Here is a 20,161-nt window from a genome sequence, read left to right as displayed (position 1 = left end):
GGGCGGTGCACTCAGGTAGGCCCTTGTGCTGAAGCGAGTGACTGAGGTGTCTCTGGGCAGGCAACCAGGAGTAGGGGAAGTCCATATTTCTACTGCCAGGGGCCTTATGCCCTTGGTTGGGTTTGCAAGTGCCCAGTGGCAGTGCGCTCAGGCATTCAGAGGAGCCCTGGTGCTGAATCTGCATGACTGAGATGGCTGCGGGGAGGTATCCAGGAAGGAAGAATTCAGAATTTCTACTGCCAGGGCAGTGGGCCCTTGTTTGGGTAAGAGTGTGCCCCACGGCGGCACCCACTAGCAGCCTGTGGAGTGGTGGGCTCAGGCAGCCTGTGCACTTGAAAAGCGTGACTATGGCTCTGGAATAGCGCGATTGTGGCATCAGGAGTTTGGCCACTGGGGAGGAGGAAGTTGCACTTACTGCTGCAGGAGCGTGCACCCTTGGAGGTGGAGGTCTCAGGGTGGGGCAGCAGGATTTTGGCTGGAGTGGGCAGTGTCCAAGACCTGTCTGGATGATGGTGTTGATGTGTTCCTAAAAGAGGCCGCTCTTCCCTTCAAGATGGCGTGGGCTGCAGTCCGAGGAGTGCCCGCAGTGGTGGTAGGTTCTCCCTGTCCAAGAGATCCTGGTCTGCCAGCCCCTGCTGCTCTTGCCGGATCTAACTGTCCCTCACTCACTCACACACATCCACACACTCTCCTTTCACCCCCTCATTCACTCACACACTCTCCCTCACCTCCGTCTTGCCTGCCGCCATCTTCAGGAACCTCAGGGTTTTTTTTTTTCTTTATTGATTTTTTAGAGAGAGGGGAAGGGAGAGGGAAAGAGAGAGAAACTTAAATCAGCTGCTTCCTGCACACCCCCTACTGGGGATTGAGCCCGAAACCCAGGCATGTGCCTGACCAGGAATCAACCCAGTGACCTTTTGGTACATAGGACTATACTCAACCAACTGAGCAACATCAGCCAAGGCAGAGAAACTGGTTTAATTCTAAATAACAGATAACATTTTAAAACACAAGTACTAGTTTATACATTTTTTTATTTTGACTAAATTTTGCATTGAAATCACCCCAATATATTACCACCAAAGTGAGAAAGATGCTGCTGCCAAACAGTCAGAAAAGTGGTAGTAACTTCATGCAGAATCAATGCCATAAGCCTAAGGTTAGAAAAATTCATATATTTAGTGGAATAATAAAATTATAAACTCTATTAATCACACTAGGATGTGAACACTGGCCTTCCTTCCAGGTATATGGAATCCAAAAGGGATACTTACTATTACAGAGGAAGACAACCTTAACAAGAAGCTCTGTGAGGGTTCGGAAGTGTGACTTGATGAACTGCAAATATTATACAGTGGGGCCTTGACTTACGAGTGTCCCAACTAACGAGTTTTTTGAGATACCAGTTGTCTCTCAGCCGATTTTTTGCATTGAGTTGACAGAGTAATTTGAGTTAACGAGCTCCTTAACGAGCTTGGTCTCAGAACGAATTAAACTTGTAAGTCAAGGCCCCACTGTAGCTGAATATTAAGACTGAAGTTTCTTGGGATATTGTACAGTACCTGGAACCTTCTAAAATTCTCTATGAATTGCTCGACTGGTGTGTCTCAGTAGTTGAGCATCAACCTATGAACCAGGAGGTCACGGTTCGATTCCTAGTCAGGGCACAGGCCCAGGTTGTGGGCTTGATCCCCACTGGGGGGCATGCAGGAGGCAGCCAATCAATGATTATTTCTCATCTTGATGCTTCTGTCTCTCTCATTTTATTTCTGAAATCAATAAAAATATTTTAAATAAATAATGCTGTGAGAGGGTAGCTTTTCAATGGCTCAATAATGACAAGTCTCAATGCCAGAGGTGCTGGTCAATGAGAGATTGCATTGGACTTCAGGATATCTACCTGGAATCCATTCACTCTACAATCATTTATTGGAAGCCACTATGTATCAGGTGTTTCAGGCATTGAGGAATACATTAATGAACAAAACATAAATATCTCTGCCCTTTTGGGGCTTGCATTCCAGTGGAGGGAGAGAGACAATAAACAAATAAGTTAAATGTATAGTATGTTAGATTGTGATACATGCTATAGAGAAAAATAAAACAGAGAAGGGAGATGGTTAGGCTGATAAGGGGAAATTTCACTGAATAAGTGACATTTTCAATATAGACCTGTAAAGAGGTTATGGAACAAACCACATGATATTTGGGAGAAAAGTGTTCCATATAGGAGAAACAAGTATAAAGATCTTAAGACAGGAGTGTTTCTGGTAGTTCTGCAAAACAATAAGGAGGCTGATGTGGCTGGAGCAGAGTGAGTTCAATGGAGAGTAGTATGAGATCAGAGAGGTAATAATAAAGGGTAAGGACATTGGCTGTAACTCTGAATGGGATGAGAAATCACTGGAGAGGTTTGGACAATGCAGTAGCATAATCTGGCTTATGTTTTAGTAGGATCATTCTGGCTTTGGGGTAGAATAGATTGAGGTGAGTAGCAAGATTAGAAGTTGAGAGACCAGTTAAGAAGTTACCAGTGCACCCAGCTGGCATGATTCAGTGGATTGAGGGTCGTCCCATGCACCAGGAGGTCACTTATTCGATTCTGGTCAGGGCACATGCCTGGGTTGTGAGGTCAATCCCCAGTAGGGGGCATGCAGGAGGCAAACTATCGATGTTTTCTGTATCATCGTTGTTTCTCTCTCTCTCTCTCTCTCTCTCTCTCTCTCTCTCTCTCTCAATAAAAACATTTTTTTTAAAAAGAGAGAAGCTACCAGTGCAATCAAAAAGTTGGTAGCAGTGTAGGTTGAATGGTTTGATAACAATGGAGGTTGTAGGAAATAGTCATATTATGGCTATATTTTGAGGATTGTACCAAGAAGTTTTTTAAAAATATATTTTATTGATTTTTTTACAGAGAGGAAGGGAGAGGGATAGAGAGTTAGGAACATCAATGAGAGAGAAACATCGATCAGCTGCCTCCTGCGCACCTCCTACTGGGGATGTGCCCGCAACCAAGGTACATGCCCTTGACTGGAATCAAACCTGGGACCTTTCAGTTAGCAGGCTGATGCTCTTTCCACTTAGCCAAGCCAGTTAGGGCTACCAAGAAGTTTTTTTATGGAATGAATGGAGATGTGTTAAAAATCAAGGTGTCAACATAGGTACAGAGAACAAACTGATCATTGCCAGAGGGGAAAGGGGTTGAGGGGCTGGAGGGCTGGGGGGAAAGGTGAAGGGATTGAGAAGTACAGATTAGTAGTTACAAAATAGTCATGGGGATGGAAATATAGTCAATAATAATGTAATTACCATGTATGGTGCCAGGTGGGTACTGGAAATATCAGGGGGAATACTTTGTAAAGTATATGATTGTCTAATCACTATGCTGTATATGTGAGATTGATGCAAACTGTTATTGAAAAAATAAATAACATATTTTTAAAAGTAAGGAGTTAAGGGAGACTCCAAGTATTTGTTGGCCTAAACAATTAAGATGGAGTTGTCATTGTTGAAAATGGAGAAAACAGGAGAAAATTAGATTGAGGTGGTGGTAATGAGAAATACAGTTGAGAGCAATTTAGCCAATCAAGTAGTTGGATTTGAGAATGTGGAAATCAGGGGAAAGGTCAGGGCCTGAACTAAAAGTTGGGAGTCATTTGCTTACTAGTATATCTGGTATTTACAGCCATGGGAGTAGATAAATTCATCTGAGGAGTAGGTGGAGATAGAGAAGTGAAAAAGTACAAGGACAGAGCTCTGAGGCACTTTGTATATACATCTTCAAAGAAGATATATGATCTTGAGAGTAAGAATATTTGGGATCAAGTTCTATCTCTGCTATTGACTGACTATATTATATTTCTCGGCAAATCACTAGTTCACTTGGGTCACCAGTTTCCTTATGTGTCACACATCTATAATAATAAAAGCATAATATGCTAATTAGACCAGACATCCTTCTGGACATCCTTCCTTCTGGACAAAGCTGAGGCAGGCGGGGCCGAGGCAGAGGCGGCAGCTGCCGTGGCGGGGGGCCAAGGCCCTTGCATGAATTTCATGCATCAGGCCTCTAGTACTTTAATAATAATCCTTTTAAAAGTTGAAAGAGATGGACTTCTGGCTCTTGGCCTAGGCCTGGAGCTGGCATCCTTGGAGTGATACTCGGAGGGCCTCACCCCCTGTGGAATCACCCTGCCCCCCCCACCAGAGGCCGAGGCCGAGGCCACCCCCAGGCAGAGTCTGTGCGTCTACTCAGACCTGCACACCTTCTGCTATTCATGGTACGGGAGCCAGCAGTGGGAGGGCCACTACTAGTACATTCATTGGGACCACATCATGGTGCCTCACTGGGACCCCATGATCTCGGCCAGCTACGCCTATGGCTGCCATAGTCCCCCCAATCCCCACGACTTGGGCTCCAGCTTCTACCTGGAGTTGGGGCCCTATGGCTCCTGGGACCCCGATGTACTGCGGGAGCACATGACTCAGCTTAAGGAAGCCGCCATCAGCACCCTAGTCCTGTTCTGGTATCCACCTGGCATGGCTGATGATAATGGGGACCCCTCTGATGACCTGGTGCCTGCCATTCTGGACACTGCCCATCAGTACAACATCCAGGCCATCATTGGAGCATCAGCCTTATAGGTTGTGACCCCTGGACAGATACTCACATGACCAGTATCTTCTATCTGTGTCAGGTGGCCTTCCACATCCAACCTTACAATGGCTGGGATGACATCATTCAGCATGACAACATCAAGTACATCATTGACACGTATGGCTCCCTGGCACATTTTACTGCTATGAGAACAACATAGGGAAGAGCCTCCTACTCTTTTATATATCTACAACTCATACCTGACAACCCTGAGGCCTGGGCCCATCTCCTGACACCAAATGGGCTGCATTCAATCAGCAACACCTCCTATAATGGGGTTTTCATAGTGCTGCTGGTAGAGGAGGGACACACTCATAATATCCTGGCCACTGGATTTCATGGCATGTACACCTACTTTGCCCCAGTGGTTTTTCCTTTGGACTACTCCCATCAGAACTGGAAAGTTGTGAAGAACTTCTGTGATTCCAACAACCTCAAGTTCATTCCCAGTGTAGGGCCTGGGTACATTGACACCAGCATCTAGCCCTGGAATAACCACAACATGCAGAACAGGGTCAATGGCAAGTACTATGAGACAGCCCTGCAGGCAGCCCTGGGGTTACACTGGGAAATAACATTATATAAATATCAGGTGTACAATTCAATATCTGTTGGTCACTTACCACCCTAAGTCCCCCTTTTCCCACTTTGCCCTGACCCCACCTCCTTTTTTCTCTGGTAACCACTATTCTATTGTCTATATCTATGAGTTTATTCTTTTTTGTTAGTTCATTTATTACTTTTTGTTTTATATTTCATATATGAGAAATCATACTGTTTCTGCTCTTTTCCATCTGACTTATTTCACTTAGCATAATAATATCAAAATCCATCTATGTTTAGGAAAACATATTTGTCAATGTCATATCTGATAAGGGCCTAATCTTCAAAATTTATAGGGAACTCATACAACTTAACAAAAGGAAGATAAACAATCCAATCAAAAAATGGGCAAAGGATCTAAATAGACACCTTTCAAAAGAGGACATTCAGAAAGCCAAGAGACATATGAAAACATGCTCAAAGTCACTAATCATCCGAGAGATGCAAATCAAAACAACAATGAGGTACCATCTCACACCTGTCAGACTGGCTATCATCAACAAATCATCAAACGACAAGTGATGGAGAGGATGTGGAGAAAAAGGAACACTTGTGCACTGCTGGTGGGAATGCAGACTGGTGGAGCCACTATGGAAGACAGTATGGAGTTTCCTCAAAAAACTGAAAATGGAATTCCCATTTGACCCTGTGATCCCACTTCTAGGAATATATCCCAGGAAACCAGAAACACCAATCAGAAAGGATATATGCACCCCTATGTTCATAGCAGCACAATTCACCATAGCTAAGATTTGGAAACAGCCTAAGTGCCCATCAGTAGATGAATGGATTAGAAAACTGTGGTACATCTACACGATGGAATACTATGCTGCTGTAAAAAAGAAGGAACTCTTACCATTTGCAACAGCATGGATGGAACTGGAGAGCATTATGCTAAGTGAAATAAGCCAGTCAATGAAGGAAAAATACCACATGATCTCACTCATTTCTGGATAATAAAGACCATTATAAACTTATGAACAAAAATAGATACAGAGGCAGAGCTGCCTCGAACAGACTGTCAAACTACAGCAGGAAGGCCGGGGAGGGTGGGAGGGCAGGAGGGGGGTGGGTAAGAGATAAACCAAAAGACTTGTATGCATGCATATAAGCATAACCAATGGTCATAAGACACTGGGGGGTAGGGGAGGCCAGGGGATTGTCAAGGGCAGGGGAAAAAAAAAAGGAGACATATGTAATACTTTTTGTAATACTTTAAGCAATAAAAATAAATAAATAAATAAATAAATAAATAAATAAATAAATAAATAAATAAATAAAAATCCATCTATGTTGTTGCGAATGGCAATATTTCATCTCTTCGTGGCTGAGTAGTATTCCATTGTATATAGGTACCACATCTTCTTTGTCCAATTATCCACTTAGGTTGTTTCCAAGTCTTGGATGTTGTAAATAATGCTGCAATGAACATAGGGACACACATATATTTTCAAATAAATGTTTTCATATTTTTCAGGTAAATAGCCAGAAGAGGAATTGCTGAATTACATGGTAGTTTTTAAGTATTTGAAGAACCGCCATACTGTTTTCCATAGTTGCTATATTAATTTATATTCTCACAAACAGTGTACAAGGGTTCCTTTTTCTCCACATTTTCTCCAACACATTTCTTTTTAAAATTTTTTTCAATTACAGTTTATATTCAATATTATTTTGTATTAATTTCAGGTGTACAGCATAGTGGTCAGACAATTATATAATTTACATAGTGATCCCCCTGATATTTCAAGTACCCACCTGGCAGTATACTTACTTAGTTATTATAATGTTATTGATTATATCCCAATGACTATTATGATTTTGGTTTTCATGTCCCTGATAATTAGTGATGTTGTACATCGTTTCATATATCTGTTGGCCATCTGCATATCTTCCTTGGAAACATGTCCTCTGCCCATTTTTAAATTGAATTGTCTGGTTTTTTTTGTTTTTATTGGGTCATATGAGTTCTTCATATATATTGGATATTAGCCTTTTATCAGAAGTATCATTTGCAAATATTTTTTCCCCATTTGATTTACAAATGCCTGATTCATTGCTAACATTCCTGGAACTCTTCCATTTCAAAACAAATCTTTTATAAGTATATTCACCTCTTTTATTGATGTGAAAATGATGTTTTGTGAGTGTATCAAGGTTGGAAGGCTTTCTTTGTTTTAATGACTTTCAAAGAAGGCAGTGTTCTATAACACAAAGAGCACTCACTGGCTTTGCAGACAAATAGAAGAAGCGGCCATTGATCTCAGCTCTACCACTGACAAGCTGTGTTGCCTAAAAGAAGTTACTTGACTTTTCTGATCCCATTTTCTATTTAAGAGTAATAATACCTACCTCAGGAAAAATATTTTAAAGATGAAATGAGATTAAGGTCATATAAAGATATCTGGCACATAGTGGGAGCTCAATAAAAGTTAATTCTTTTCCTTTCAGGGTTATCCACTGAAAAAGCATTACTTCTTCATTAATTTATTTTTAAATGGCATTTCCTGGGATACCTACTTAGTTTTGTCTTCAGGTAACTTATAGTTTCTAGCTAAACATCAAATTCACCCTTCAAGTATGTAGCTTTGTCACCATTACAAATATTCTCAAGAATACGGTTTGAACTCTGGAGCTGGTCCCATAGAAGGGGTTTTAAAAATGTTTTTGATAGTGGCAGCATCACTGAGATAATTGACTAGACCCCCATGGGCTGGCTAGGTTCATGTACATTTGTGGAAAGTTCAACAGTAGCATCCAGGCTTATGATTTTCCAAGCATATCTTTGGATACATCACCATCATTTCAGAATGAATCCAACTTGCCTCATGCCTTACCAGAGCATCTTTGACTATAATTGCCTTTGTGGTGAACATTACAGGAGCAATGATCCTATAGAGACTAGCTCTTGGTAGGCCCTGTAGCCTGTTTACAAGACTAGTTCATGCTTTGGGACCATCTTGAACTCAGGATTGGCCTTAAGGTTAAAAGACAGAAGCAGACTTTAGAAAAGTTAATGAATGAATGCATGATGGAAAATGTTTCCCTTGGGCCAGAACTCCTGTTGATTCCTTACACATTGCCAGTCCCTGAGTCCTAGAGGCTTCCAGTCACATATGACAAAGGGCTGATCATCCAACTGAAGTGACCTGCCATTCAATAAACCATATCTCAGCCAATTTAGAAGATAGCTCATTTTCTCCTTAAGGATCTCTTCTCCCTTCATCTCTACGAATATTCCAAATGTGATCTATTGAGGCCTTTACCCATGCTTAGGGAAGACAAGCTCCTCTAACCTTCCTGCAGGATCTTTCTTTCTTGTAGAAAGATCTTGGAAGGGCTCTGAAGGTTTTATTGCTTCAAGTTATTCTTGGCCAAATTACTCACAAGTGCTGAATCCTCTTAGGGGTGTCCGCCTAAGAGAAGAAGATCTATTCAGATGAGAGCCTGTATTGAGGCTGCCGACAAAGACCAATTAGTCTTGATTGTGCTGGCTGCATTTGGAGGGTGACTGCCCTCAGACCACCAACTCGTGCCACAAAAGTACTCATCCCACCCAGGAGTCAGCTGCTTTCCCTCATTTCCCAATCCAGCTTCACATGACCCCTGGGTCAAATGCCTCTCTCTTGCCCTTACTTTAGCTCCTGCCAGGTTGTGGATAGTGCTCTTCATCACAACTGCATTCTTTTCCCACTCTGTCAGAAAGCTGGCCATGTTTTTTGATTGTTGTGATAAATGAAGCAATCTAATCTTCCCTATAGAAAATTCACATAACTTCATTTTCATCTATTTTTTCTCTTGCTGGCCCAGACTGTAAACTTTAATTGGAGGAATTCAGGTCTAACTTTTAGATTATTCAACCATTTATAGGGTTATATATTTCTATGACTGGATGTCACAGTCACAACAATGAGATGATATATTTTATTCAGTCAAACATCTTTTATTAAGCACCTGCAAAATGCAATGTAATAGGAGGGGTTTGCAATATAAGATATAACTCCTCCTTCTCTCTCCAATACCTTGTTGCCAGTAAGAATGAGAGCCATGAACATAAATGACAATGATAGCAATTGCTTACTTTCTTTTATCATTTAGTAGGCTGCCACCGTGTGTTACACATATTTCCTTTAATCCTCATGGGTCCTTTATGCACAATTTTAAAATACAAATCTTTAAAAACCCAGAGTTGAATCATATCATTTTTCATAACTAACTGACAGCAAAAGCTGACCTGAACTTTTTCATGAACTGACATGTGGCTATTTCTCATTATCCCATTTTTGGTAATTACTCTTTTGTTTCACTGAATAGTGAGGTGTTTACTTTCAAGCCCTATCCCAGACCACTGGGAGTATTTTGTAGGATACAAAATGTGTGCTATACTTTTTAAAATTCAAAATTTTCTGACTTCTAAAATTCTCATGGCCTTAGAATTTTAAGATAAGGAAACGATACTATTATTGTGTCCATTTTATAAATGCTGGAGTTGAGGCTCAGAGAAGTGAGGCAACTTTCCCATAATTGCACCATCAGGAACTGGTAGTACCAGTATGGAAACCCAATTTTTGAGTTTCAGAGACAATGTGCTTAACGACTGAGAAATACCGATATCTTTTCAGAAAACACACTCTAACAACTATAATTGAAAAAGGCTCAGACTGAGGGCTACAGAGAATTTGAGGAGAAAAAAAGGGGACCTCCCATTGGGAATTTAGTCAAAGCTCTAAGGAGGGTACATATGGAACTGTACCTTGAAGGAAAGAGTGAAATGTGAAAGAAGGAAGTAATTTTTTCAAGGAATGCATGGGTAAATAGCAAGCAGCTCTGGCCAGGGAGGGGAGAAACTGGAAATCAGAATGAGAAGGTAGATCAGAGCCAGAGTATGAAGGACCCAGATAACTAGACTAAGGAGCTTTTAATGAGAACCAATTATGTTCCCCTTGCAGATCCCAAAGCACTTATAGGGCATCATGTCATTCTGCTTCCATCCTACTTTAGAGTAGCAAAGAGCAGATATGAACATCCTCATATATTGTTGCTAGTTTTATTTTACTTCCTATTTTTTATTAAGCAGATTAACATTATGTGTCAAAAAGACTGCCAAAGAAAATGAGGTAGTTAAGAAGAGCAACAGCCATAAACATCTACAGTAGAAGTATTTGTGCTGGGCTTTGTTGCCTCTTTTTCAGCAGAGAGTTAAAATTTAACCAGGGCACTCCTGCCTTACTGCAGCTGGCAGGGATTCAGTGGGAACATAGCCGGCACCCTTATGATAATTCCCACCACACCCCCCCCCTTCTGTGCTTAAACAACAGTTTCCCCCTCCTCCTATTCCTCCTCCTCCTCCTCCTCCTCCTCCTCCTCCTCCTCCTCCTCCTCCTCCTCCTCCTCCTCCTCCTCTTTTCCCTCCTCCTCTTAGGAATCCCATTAAAGGTCTTAGGGGGATATATTCATTACCAAGAATTTAAACCTAGACTCTAAATACATCCACTTTTGTCATGAATAATCAAAGTTCTAAATTGATATTTTAGAAATCAGGTCCAGTTCATGAGTAGTGAATTGAGTGTGTCTAATTACATTTTATAGTCATTTAGCAGCTGCTAATAATGTAATTTTGTGTTATGCCCAATTTGCACGGAATTACTTTAATGACACAGATTGTATTTATTTTCCTTTGATGTAATAGTAACCAAACACTAAAGAATCAACTTAGGCATGGTAAAAACAATTTATTATTTTTTAAGTTTGAAGGTAAGTGATTTTTTAAAAAGAAAAGAATAAGTCATATACAAATAATAGTTTAACACTGATAAATACATTTCTTTTCTCTGGTATTTATTTTTGTAAACAAAATTATTTAATGAGCACAATACATTTGTTTTTTATTCAAGTCTGCATTGTTTGATGCAAACCAAGTGTTTGCAAATACACATTTGATTGACAAGCTAATGAGATTCTTCCTCTCCCCAACCCCCAAAATATCCTTTGGAATAAAAAAAGCCAGATTCCTAAGTTTCTGGTATATGAGTTAAAGAAGCACAGCATCCATTTAAATAGACTCCCCAGTGGAAACTTGTATTTCCAAGGTGAGACTAGAGGGGAGAAGCAAAGAAAATAGGCATATATTTCTCCCACAGGTTAGAAGAAAGTTCTACATGAGATCTTTATTAGGGTGAAAATAAGGTTGAATTTTGGACCAAAAAAACAATGGCCAAATAATTAGAATGGTACATTATGAAATGTCGGCTCTGTATTTTTCTATTCACTTTAAGAAATTGAAGAACCAAGCATATGATGTTGTACCCATATGTAAGTATTCTCTGCAGTACACATGGATCAATGTCCTTTGTATTTGAAATGAGCTATAAGAGAGGAGCAGAAAGAAGTTCTCTCTGTCTGTGGGATACTGGCTGCCATCACTACAGCCATGGCTGACCTACCATACTCAGCCTTTGCCCCCTTGCCTCCTGGGACCTACATGGGAAAAACTTCAAATGTATAGTTCTTCCCTCCAAGAGAGTCAGAGTTATTTTGCAGTTTGTCAAAAGTAGGAGGTTAATTTCACCCCTATTATTGCTTATGCCCGAGTGATTGGAGCAATGGTTTGCCAAGAAGGGAGGGCTGGTGGGAGAGGCCCCCCCCAGGTGCAGGCAATAAGTGGGGTAAGGGTACAATGCTCATGGAGAATTAAAAAACAATAATAAAACTGATTAAAGTCAGCCTGCTTTTCATGTTCATCAGGTGCTAACCATTATAAACAATGTCAGTTATAAAATACTCCTTCCTGCAGGGTTGCCTGCTCCCACTGCTGCCTCCCAAACTCAGGTATTCATTGAGTTGGGGATGGAGGTAGGTCTCTGAGCCCTCACATACTAGGAGAGTTGCCAAGTCCCCAGACTTTCCAGTCTGTACTCTTTTCTTGTAATAGTGGACATTATTGTATTATTCTGTGACTAACACCAAAGTCACTCTTCTGTCAGTCTCTAACTATCTCTGAGAAGCAGTTGCCACTTCTGCACCCCTGCTCTATGGCCTTTGCAGGACTTTTTTCACCATCACTGTAGCTCCTACCATTGTGTGGGTTAGTTCTCTCCCTGCCAAGGTTTGCAGCTCTTTTTTAGCTTCCTAAAGGTTGTTGTGGCTCCCTTAGTTGACGGAGCCTTCTGTTGAGGAATTTAGGACAAGTTGCCAAGGGCTGGATTGAAGCTACTTCAGTGACACCACCTGATGTCTTATTCTGCCATAATCAGTCACTGTCCCCACAGTTAAAGCTCACAGCCTTTGGATCTTTCCTGCTTCAGAGTAAATTCCCTCCTTACCCAGAGCACTATCTTCAGAGGTTAGTGGAGGAGGGGATAGATTTAGGCTTCATCCTAGGGCCCTGGAGACTAACTCCAAATGCTAAAATTCTCTTCACCTGACCACTCCTTCAGGGCTGTTTTAGTATAGCGGTCCAGATTTGACTTTGTCTGTATGTCATGGGGAAGGGGATTATACCCTATGCTTGAGTTAAAGAGCATGGAAACCTATGCAACTGCTTCTATGATCCATGGAAATACAGAGGTTGAGTTATCTCAAGATAGCCTTGCATTGGATTTCTCAGTGTATCTTCCTTACAATGGATGGTCTTTTTCTTAATCTGTTTTTGGATGATATATGGATCTCTTTGAGAATCTAATGTAAATAATGCACCCTCACCTCAGAAAAGAGCATCCCTCTATTTATGTCCAGAATTTTCCATGCTATTTAATTGGGTTCAGTTATGGGAGTTCATGGACCTTAGATTAAGAACTCCTGGTCTAAAAAACAACAACAACAAAGAATAAAAATTTTTAAAAAGAACTCCTGGTCTAGCAAGTCCTTCTTATCTTGCTGTCTCCCACTCCCCGAAACATATCTAGGGTAACCTTTTCTGCTAGGCATGAATTGGAAAACCTAATGTTGTAAAGATATTGCTTTCCCCCACAGTGAGCTATGAAATCAACACTACCCCACTCAAAATCAGAGTTGGATTTTATAGTCATAGACAACCTATTTTTAAAATGTATGTGGAAATTCAAAGAATCTAGAATAGCCAAACACATTTGAAAAAGAAAAACAGTGTTGACATTTCTATAGGTTTTAGAATATCTAAAAAAACTTGATCTAGAGTAAAACATTTGGATGATTCACACTATCTCATTTCAACAAACCATGGTGGGAAAACTAGATATCTGTATGGAAAAGTACATCTTAATCTCTAATTTACACCATACAAAAATTAATTTGATATTGATTAAAGACTTAAACTTGTAAGCTAACATCATAAAACTTCTAATGAAGTTTTACAATATCTTCATTACCTTGGGGTAGACAAAATTTCTTAGGACACAAAAAGCATTAGCGGTAACAAAATTGATAAAGTAGAATTCATCAAATTTAAAAGATCTGCTTATGAACAGACACAACTAAGACACTGAATGGGCAAGCCACAAACAGGAATTGTATATAACTTGTATACAGAATATATAAAGAGCTCACTAAAATCAATAATAGATTAACAACACTCCAAATGCCAAAAGACTTGAATAGACAATTTATAAAAGAAGATATAGGAATGGCCAATAAGCACACAAAAAGGATTCAATATATGGTAAAGGCTTAAACTAGAAAGTATGCCATTAAAAGAGTTAGCTTCTGAGTTACTATATTAGGCATTGAAACAATGATATATTGCTTTTTAAGAACACTAAATTACTAGATAAAATAACTAGATCATAAAAATTAGAATTTTGGAGAGGAGAAAATGGCGGAGGTATAAACAGACGTGTCCTGTGCCTTGTCCTGGAGCAGATAAGGGTGAGCAGCTGAAACGGGTAACATACAGCCCAAATATGCAGAGGATATTCAGCTGAGAGACTGTCTGCAGCTGGGAAAGACCGAGAACTCCCAGAAAAAAAAGGACAGTTGGAGACCGCGGCTGAAACCTCTCCTGGTGCGCCAGCTCAGCAGCAGAGACCGCGCCATCTTGAGTGGCTGTTACCGGCATCCAGAGATCAGCTACTAACCTGGAAACAAGGGACCTCAAGCAGCGTGACTGCGTGAACTCAGACGAGCACTGCTTCTTCTCAGGGAAGGTTAGACTTCCCCTAAAGGTGCAGTTTGCAATTCAGGTTGGAGAGAGGACCACGCACGCGCGCAGGGCGAAATCTGCGCCCCACAGAGTCTGCAGCCGCTGGGACCAGTGTGACCCGCGAGTGGGGAAGGGGCCCCACAGGGCTGCTGGCAGAAGGGAACGCTAAAAATAAGCCCATAGCTGGACTGAATGTAAAAAAGCAGCCTTGGATTTTGCCAATGTGCCGGCTGCTTGGTGCCAGGGGCGAGTGGGCGTGCGGAGACTGTGCGCAGACCTGGAAGGTGGAGGCTTGTGAATTCGCACAACATATCAGGCCCTTGTTACAATTCCCCTTAGATCCGTGTGTTTGATTATTAAACCCAGTGCGTGGGATTCCCCAGTTGGGGTCATTTGCAGAGCCTGTAGGGGAAAGTTCTTTTTGGGGAGCCTGGGAAACAGAGCGGGCAGTAACGATTAAAGAACCAGCTCTGGACAGTGGACTTTCCCAAACCAGTTTCAAGTACCATAGAGAAAATAAACCCTACTGATAGAGAGGACTTATAGCCTCAGAGGTAAATCCAGACACACTGCCACCCAGAGGCAGACCCACGAACTGTCTCTTCTGTAAATACAAATAAAGGCAGTCTGGTAAACAAATACAACCTGCCTTAAAATCAGGACTGTGGTTTATGGCACGGAGGGACAGTGTATCGCAGGGAAATTCAACACTCTCCTGAATGTCTGGCAGGACTAAGGCGCACCAAAAAGAAGAGTAGAAGATCTGAAGCACCTTCACTACTGCATATTTTTATATATTTTTTTTAATTCTTTTTTCACCATTTCATTAAGAACCTATTTTATTATTTTTTTTATTTTTTTTTCATCACCTGATTTTACCTTTTTAATTACTACATTTTTTTAACCAGTATTATTGCTATCATTTTACCATTTTTTCAAGTGTCATTTTTTTTTAAATTTTCTTTATTTTATTTTGGGGTTAGTGTTCTACACTCTATTTTCATCGTTCCTTTAGCATCATTTCTCTCTATCTCACATTTACCCCTAAGCCAAAATTCTCTTCCTCACTTTTCCCCTTTTGTTGTCCTGTTTCTCTTACCCTATTCCTGCTTTAGATTTTCCCTATTCCTTCTTTTTACCCACTGTCTAAATTTCACCCTACTTATATATCTAATTTCCAATCCCTTGCTCTAAATCCATATACACTTCTCTCTTATCTTTCTTAACTATCCAATTTTTTTTTCTCTCTCTCTCTCTGTCGTTTTGCTAGTGTTTGCTTGATTTTGAGTATATTGGGGTTTTTTTTATGCTTGTTTGGGAGTTGTTTTGTTTTTCATTTTCATTTTTCTGTTTTGCTTATTTTTTCTTTCTCTGGTTATTTCTGTGCTTCTGTTTTCCCTTGCCTCACTTGATATTAGTGGTTGTTTTTAGTTTGCATTAATCTCCAGGGATCTGCTGCTGGAATTCGTTGAGATTAGTTGCGGTTCTATTAGAGTTTTCTCCCCATACAAATAGCCTCTTCCCCACCTCTATTTCATTCTCTGTCTTACTTTTTCTTTTCTTTTCTTCTCTCCCTTTTCCCAATCTCATTTCGGCACTCCTTTTTGTTTTTTCTTTTTCTTTTTAGTCTTTTTCTCTTTTTTCTTCTTTATCCCCTAATTCTCTTCGCTCGGGTGATCACCTTTATTTGGGGTTATTAATATCGTGAATACATTTATGTTCAGTGCCTTGTACGTTGTGCCTTGTTGTGTTGTATTTTGTGCCTTTAAATCAATGCAGCAGAGAGAGAACTACATAACCAAACACCTGGAGGAGAGAGATCATGGTGAAACAAAGAACCAACCCACATATGAAAGAAAAACAGGCATAATCAGAAAAGGAAGTAAACGAAATGGAGGCAGTGGAGGCAAGCAACCTGTCAGAGAAAGAATTCAGAGAAATGGCCATAAGGTGGATGAAAAAAATGGAAGACCAATTCAACAATATGTGTAGGAACCAAGAGGAAATGAAGAAAAACCAAGAAGAAATGAAAAATGACATCACTGCTATAAAGAACTCAATAGAAAGCATCAACAGTAGACTAGAAGAAACAGAGGACCGCATCAGCGAGCTAGAAGACAAGGTAGGAAAAAATACCCAAAGAGAACAGCTTCTAGAAAAAAAAATTAAAAAGCAGGAGGAGAGCCTACAACGCTAAACGAAACAACATCTGAATAATAGGGGTGCCAGAAGGAGAGGAAACTGAGCAAGGAATAGAAAACCTATTTGAAAAACTAGTAACAGAAAATTTCCCTGATATAGGGAAGAAAAAACTCACACAAATCCAAGAAGCTCACAGAGTCCCATACAAAATGAATCCGAAAAGACCGATGCCAAGGCACATAATTAAATTGGCAAACACCAACAACAAAGCAAGAATCTTAAAAGCAGCCAGAGAGAGACAGAAAGTTACCCTAAAGGATCCCCCATCAGACTAGCAACCGATTTCTCAACAGAAACACACCAGGCAAGACGGGAATGGAATGAAATCTACAAAGTCATGCAAAGGAAGGGTCTGAATCCAAGAATACTGTACCCAGCAAGGCTATCAATCAAAATTGAGGGTCAAATCAGGAGCTTCACAGACAAAAACGGTCTATGGGAGTTTATTACCACCAAACCAGCAATGCAAGAAATGCTAAAGGGTCTGCTGTAAATAGAAAAGATAGGAAACAAAGAAGGATCGCAGCGGTAAAGAACAAAAATGGCTACTAACAAGTTTCTATCAATAATAACTTTAAATGTAAATGGATTAAATTCCCCAGTCAAAAGGCATAGGGTAAATGAGTGGATAAGAAAACATGACCCATATATCTGCTGTCTACAGGAAACCCACCTCAGAAAAAAAGACGCACACAGACTGATGGTGAAGGGATGGAAAAAGGTTTTTCAGGCCAATGGAAGTGAAAAAAAAAGCCGGTGTAGCAATACTTATATCTGACAAATTAGATCTCAAAGTGAAGGACATAAAAAGAGATAAAGAGGCCACTTCATAATAATAAAGGGAGCAGTCCAACAAGAAGAAATAACTCTGGTAAATATATATGCACCCAATATAGGAGCACCCAAATATGTAAGAAATCTTCTGGAGGAGATCAAGGGAGAGATTGACAGCAATACAATCATAGTAGGGGACCTTAACACCCCATTATCACCACTGGACAAATCCTCTAAACAGAAACTCAGCAAAGAAACATCAATCCTAAATGACTCACTAGATCAGATGGAATTAATTGACATCTTCAGAACATTTCACCCCAAAGCCACAGAATATACATTCTCCTCAAGTGCACATTTGTCATCTTCAAAGATAGACCATATATTGGGTCACAGACAAAGTCTCTTCAAATTCAAGAAAATTGAAATCATATCAAGCATCTTCTCAGACCACAAAGGCATAAAACTGGAAATCAACTACAACAAAAACAATCCAGAAAAATCAAACACATGGAGACTAAATAGCATGCTACTAAACAACGACTGGGTTACCAGTGAGATCAAAGAAGTAATAAAAAACATCATGGCAACAAAGGACAATGAAAAGACAACAATCCAAAACCTATGGGACACAGCAAAAGCAGTCTTGAGAGGGAAGTTCATAGCTCTACAAGCCTACTGCAAGAAACAAGAAACAATGAGAAAAAATGACCTAACTCTACAACTCGAAGAGTTAGAAAGAGAGCAACAAAAAAAGCCTACTATAAGCAGAAGGAAGGAAATAACAAAGATCAGAGTGGAGATAAACGACATAGAGACCAAAAAAACAATACAAAAGATCAACAAAACCAAGAGATGGTTCTTTGAAAAGATAAACAAGATTGATACACCTCTAGCCAGGCTCACCAAGAAACAAAGAGAAAGGACCCAAATAAACAAAATCAGAAATGAAAGAGGAGAAATAAAAACAGACCCCATAGAATACAAAGGATTGTTAGAAAATACTATGAACAACTCTACTCCAACACACTAGACAACCTGGAGGAAATGGACATATTCCTAGAAAAATACAACCTTCCAAAACTTAATCAGGAAGAATCTAAAAATCTCAATAGGCCAATAACTATGGAGGAAATCAAAGCAGTAATCAAAAAGCTTCCAGCAAACAAAAGCCCGGGGCCAGATGGCTTCACAGAGGAGTTTTACCAAACATTCAAGGAAGACCTAAAACCTATCCTCCTCAGACTATTTCAAAAGATCCAAGAGGAAGGAACACTTCCCAGCTCATTCTATGAAGCCAACATCACCTTAATCCCAAAACCAGATAAAGACAATACAATGAAAGAGAATTATAGGCCAATATCCCTCATGAACATAGATGCCAAAATCCTCAACAAAATCCTAGCAAATCGGATCCAGCAGTACATCAAGAAGATCATACACCATGACCAAGTAGGATTTATCCCAGGGATGCAAAGATGGTACAATATCCACAAATCAATAAATGTGATACATCACATAAACAAATTGAGAGAAGAAAACCACATAGTCATATCAATTGATGCAGAAAAAGCATTTGACAAAATCCAACACCCTTTCTTGATAAAAACTCTCAGCAAGATAGGAATTGAGGGATCATACCTCAACATAATAAAAGCCATATATGACAAACCCACAGCCAACATCATAATCAATGGGCAAAAACTAAAACCATTCCCCCTAAAAACAGGAACAAGACAGGGATGCCCCCTCTCACCACTCCTGTTCAACATAGTACTGGAAGTACTAGCCGTTGCGATCAGACAAGAAGAAGAAATAAAAGGCATCCAAATTGGAAAAGAAGAAGTAAAACTGTCCTTATTTGCAGATGACATGATACTGTACATACAGAACCCTAAAGACTCCATCAAAAAATTATTAGACTTAATAAATGAATTCGGCAATGTAGCAGGATACAAAATTAATGCTAAGAAATCCATGGCATTTCTTTACACCAATAGTGAACTTACAGAAAGTGAAACTATAGAAGCAATCCCATTTACCATTGCACCAAAAAAAATTAAAATACCAAGGAATAAACTTAACTAAGGAGGTAAAAGACTTATATGCCAAAAACTACAGGACACTGAAAAAAGAGATAGAGGAAGACATAAACAGATGGAAGAACATACTGTGTTCATGGATTGGTAGAATCAACATCATCAAAATGTCCATACTACCCAAAGCAACCTATAGATTCAATACAATCCCCATTAAATTACCAATGGCATATTTCACAAATCTAGAACGAACGTTCCAAAAATTCATCTGGAATAAAAAAAGACCCCGAATAGCTGCAGCAATCCTGAGAAAGAACAAAGTAGGTGGGATCTCAATACCAGATATAAAAATGTATTACAAAGCCACTGTTCTTAAAACAGCTTGGTACTGGCACAAGAACAGACATATAGATCAATGGAATAGAATTGAGACCCCAGAAATCGACCCAAACCACTATGCCCAATTAATATTCGACAAACGAGGCAAGAGCATACAATGGAGTCAAGACAGTCTCTTCAATAAATGGTGTTGGGAAAATTGGACAGATACATGCAAAAAGATGAAACTAGACCACCAACTCACACCATACACAAAAATAAACTCAAAATGGATAAAAGACTTAAACGTAAGACGGGAAACCATAAAAATACTAGAGGAATCCACAGGCAGCGAAATTGCAAACATATGCCGACGGAATTTCTTCTCTGATAATGCTCCTAGGGCAATGGAAACTAAAGAGAAAATAAACAAATGGGACTACATCAAAATAA

The 20,161-nt window shown here is 40.0% G+C and overlaps 1 pseudogene; it reads left to right on the top strand.

The window, feature by feature from the left end:
- The first annotated feature begins 553 nt into the window (after positions 1 to 553).
- LOC118654383 lies at positions 554 to 5,288 on the top strand (annotated as a pseudogene).
- The last annotated feature ends 14,873 nt before the right edge of the window (positions 5,289 to 20,161 follow it).

The sequence above is a fragment of the Myotis myotis genome, unplaced genomic scaffold (assembly GCF_014108235.1).
Source record: "Myotis myotis isolate mMyoMyo1 unplaced genomic scaffold, mMyoMyo1.p scaffold_m19_p_4, whole genome shotgun sequence".
Lineage (NCBI taxonomy): Eukaryota > Metazoa > Chordata > Mammalia > Chiroptera > Vespertilionidae > Myotis > Myotis myotis.
The sequence above is the reverse complement of the archived record's forward strand: the minus strand, read 5'-3'. Positions and strand labels throughout refer to the sequence as shown.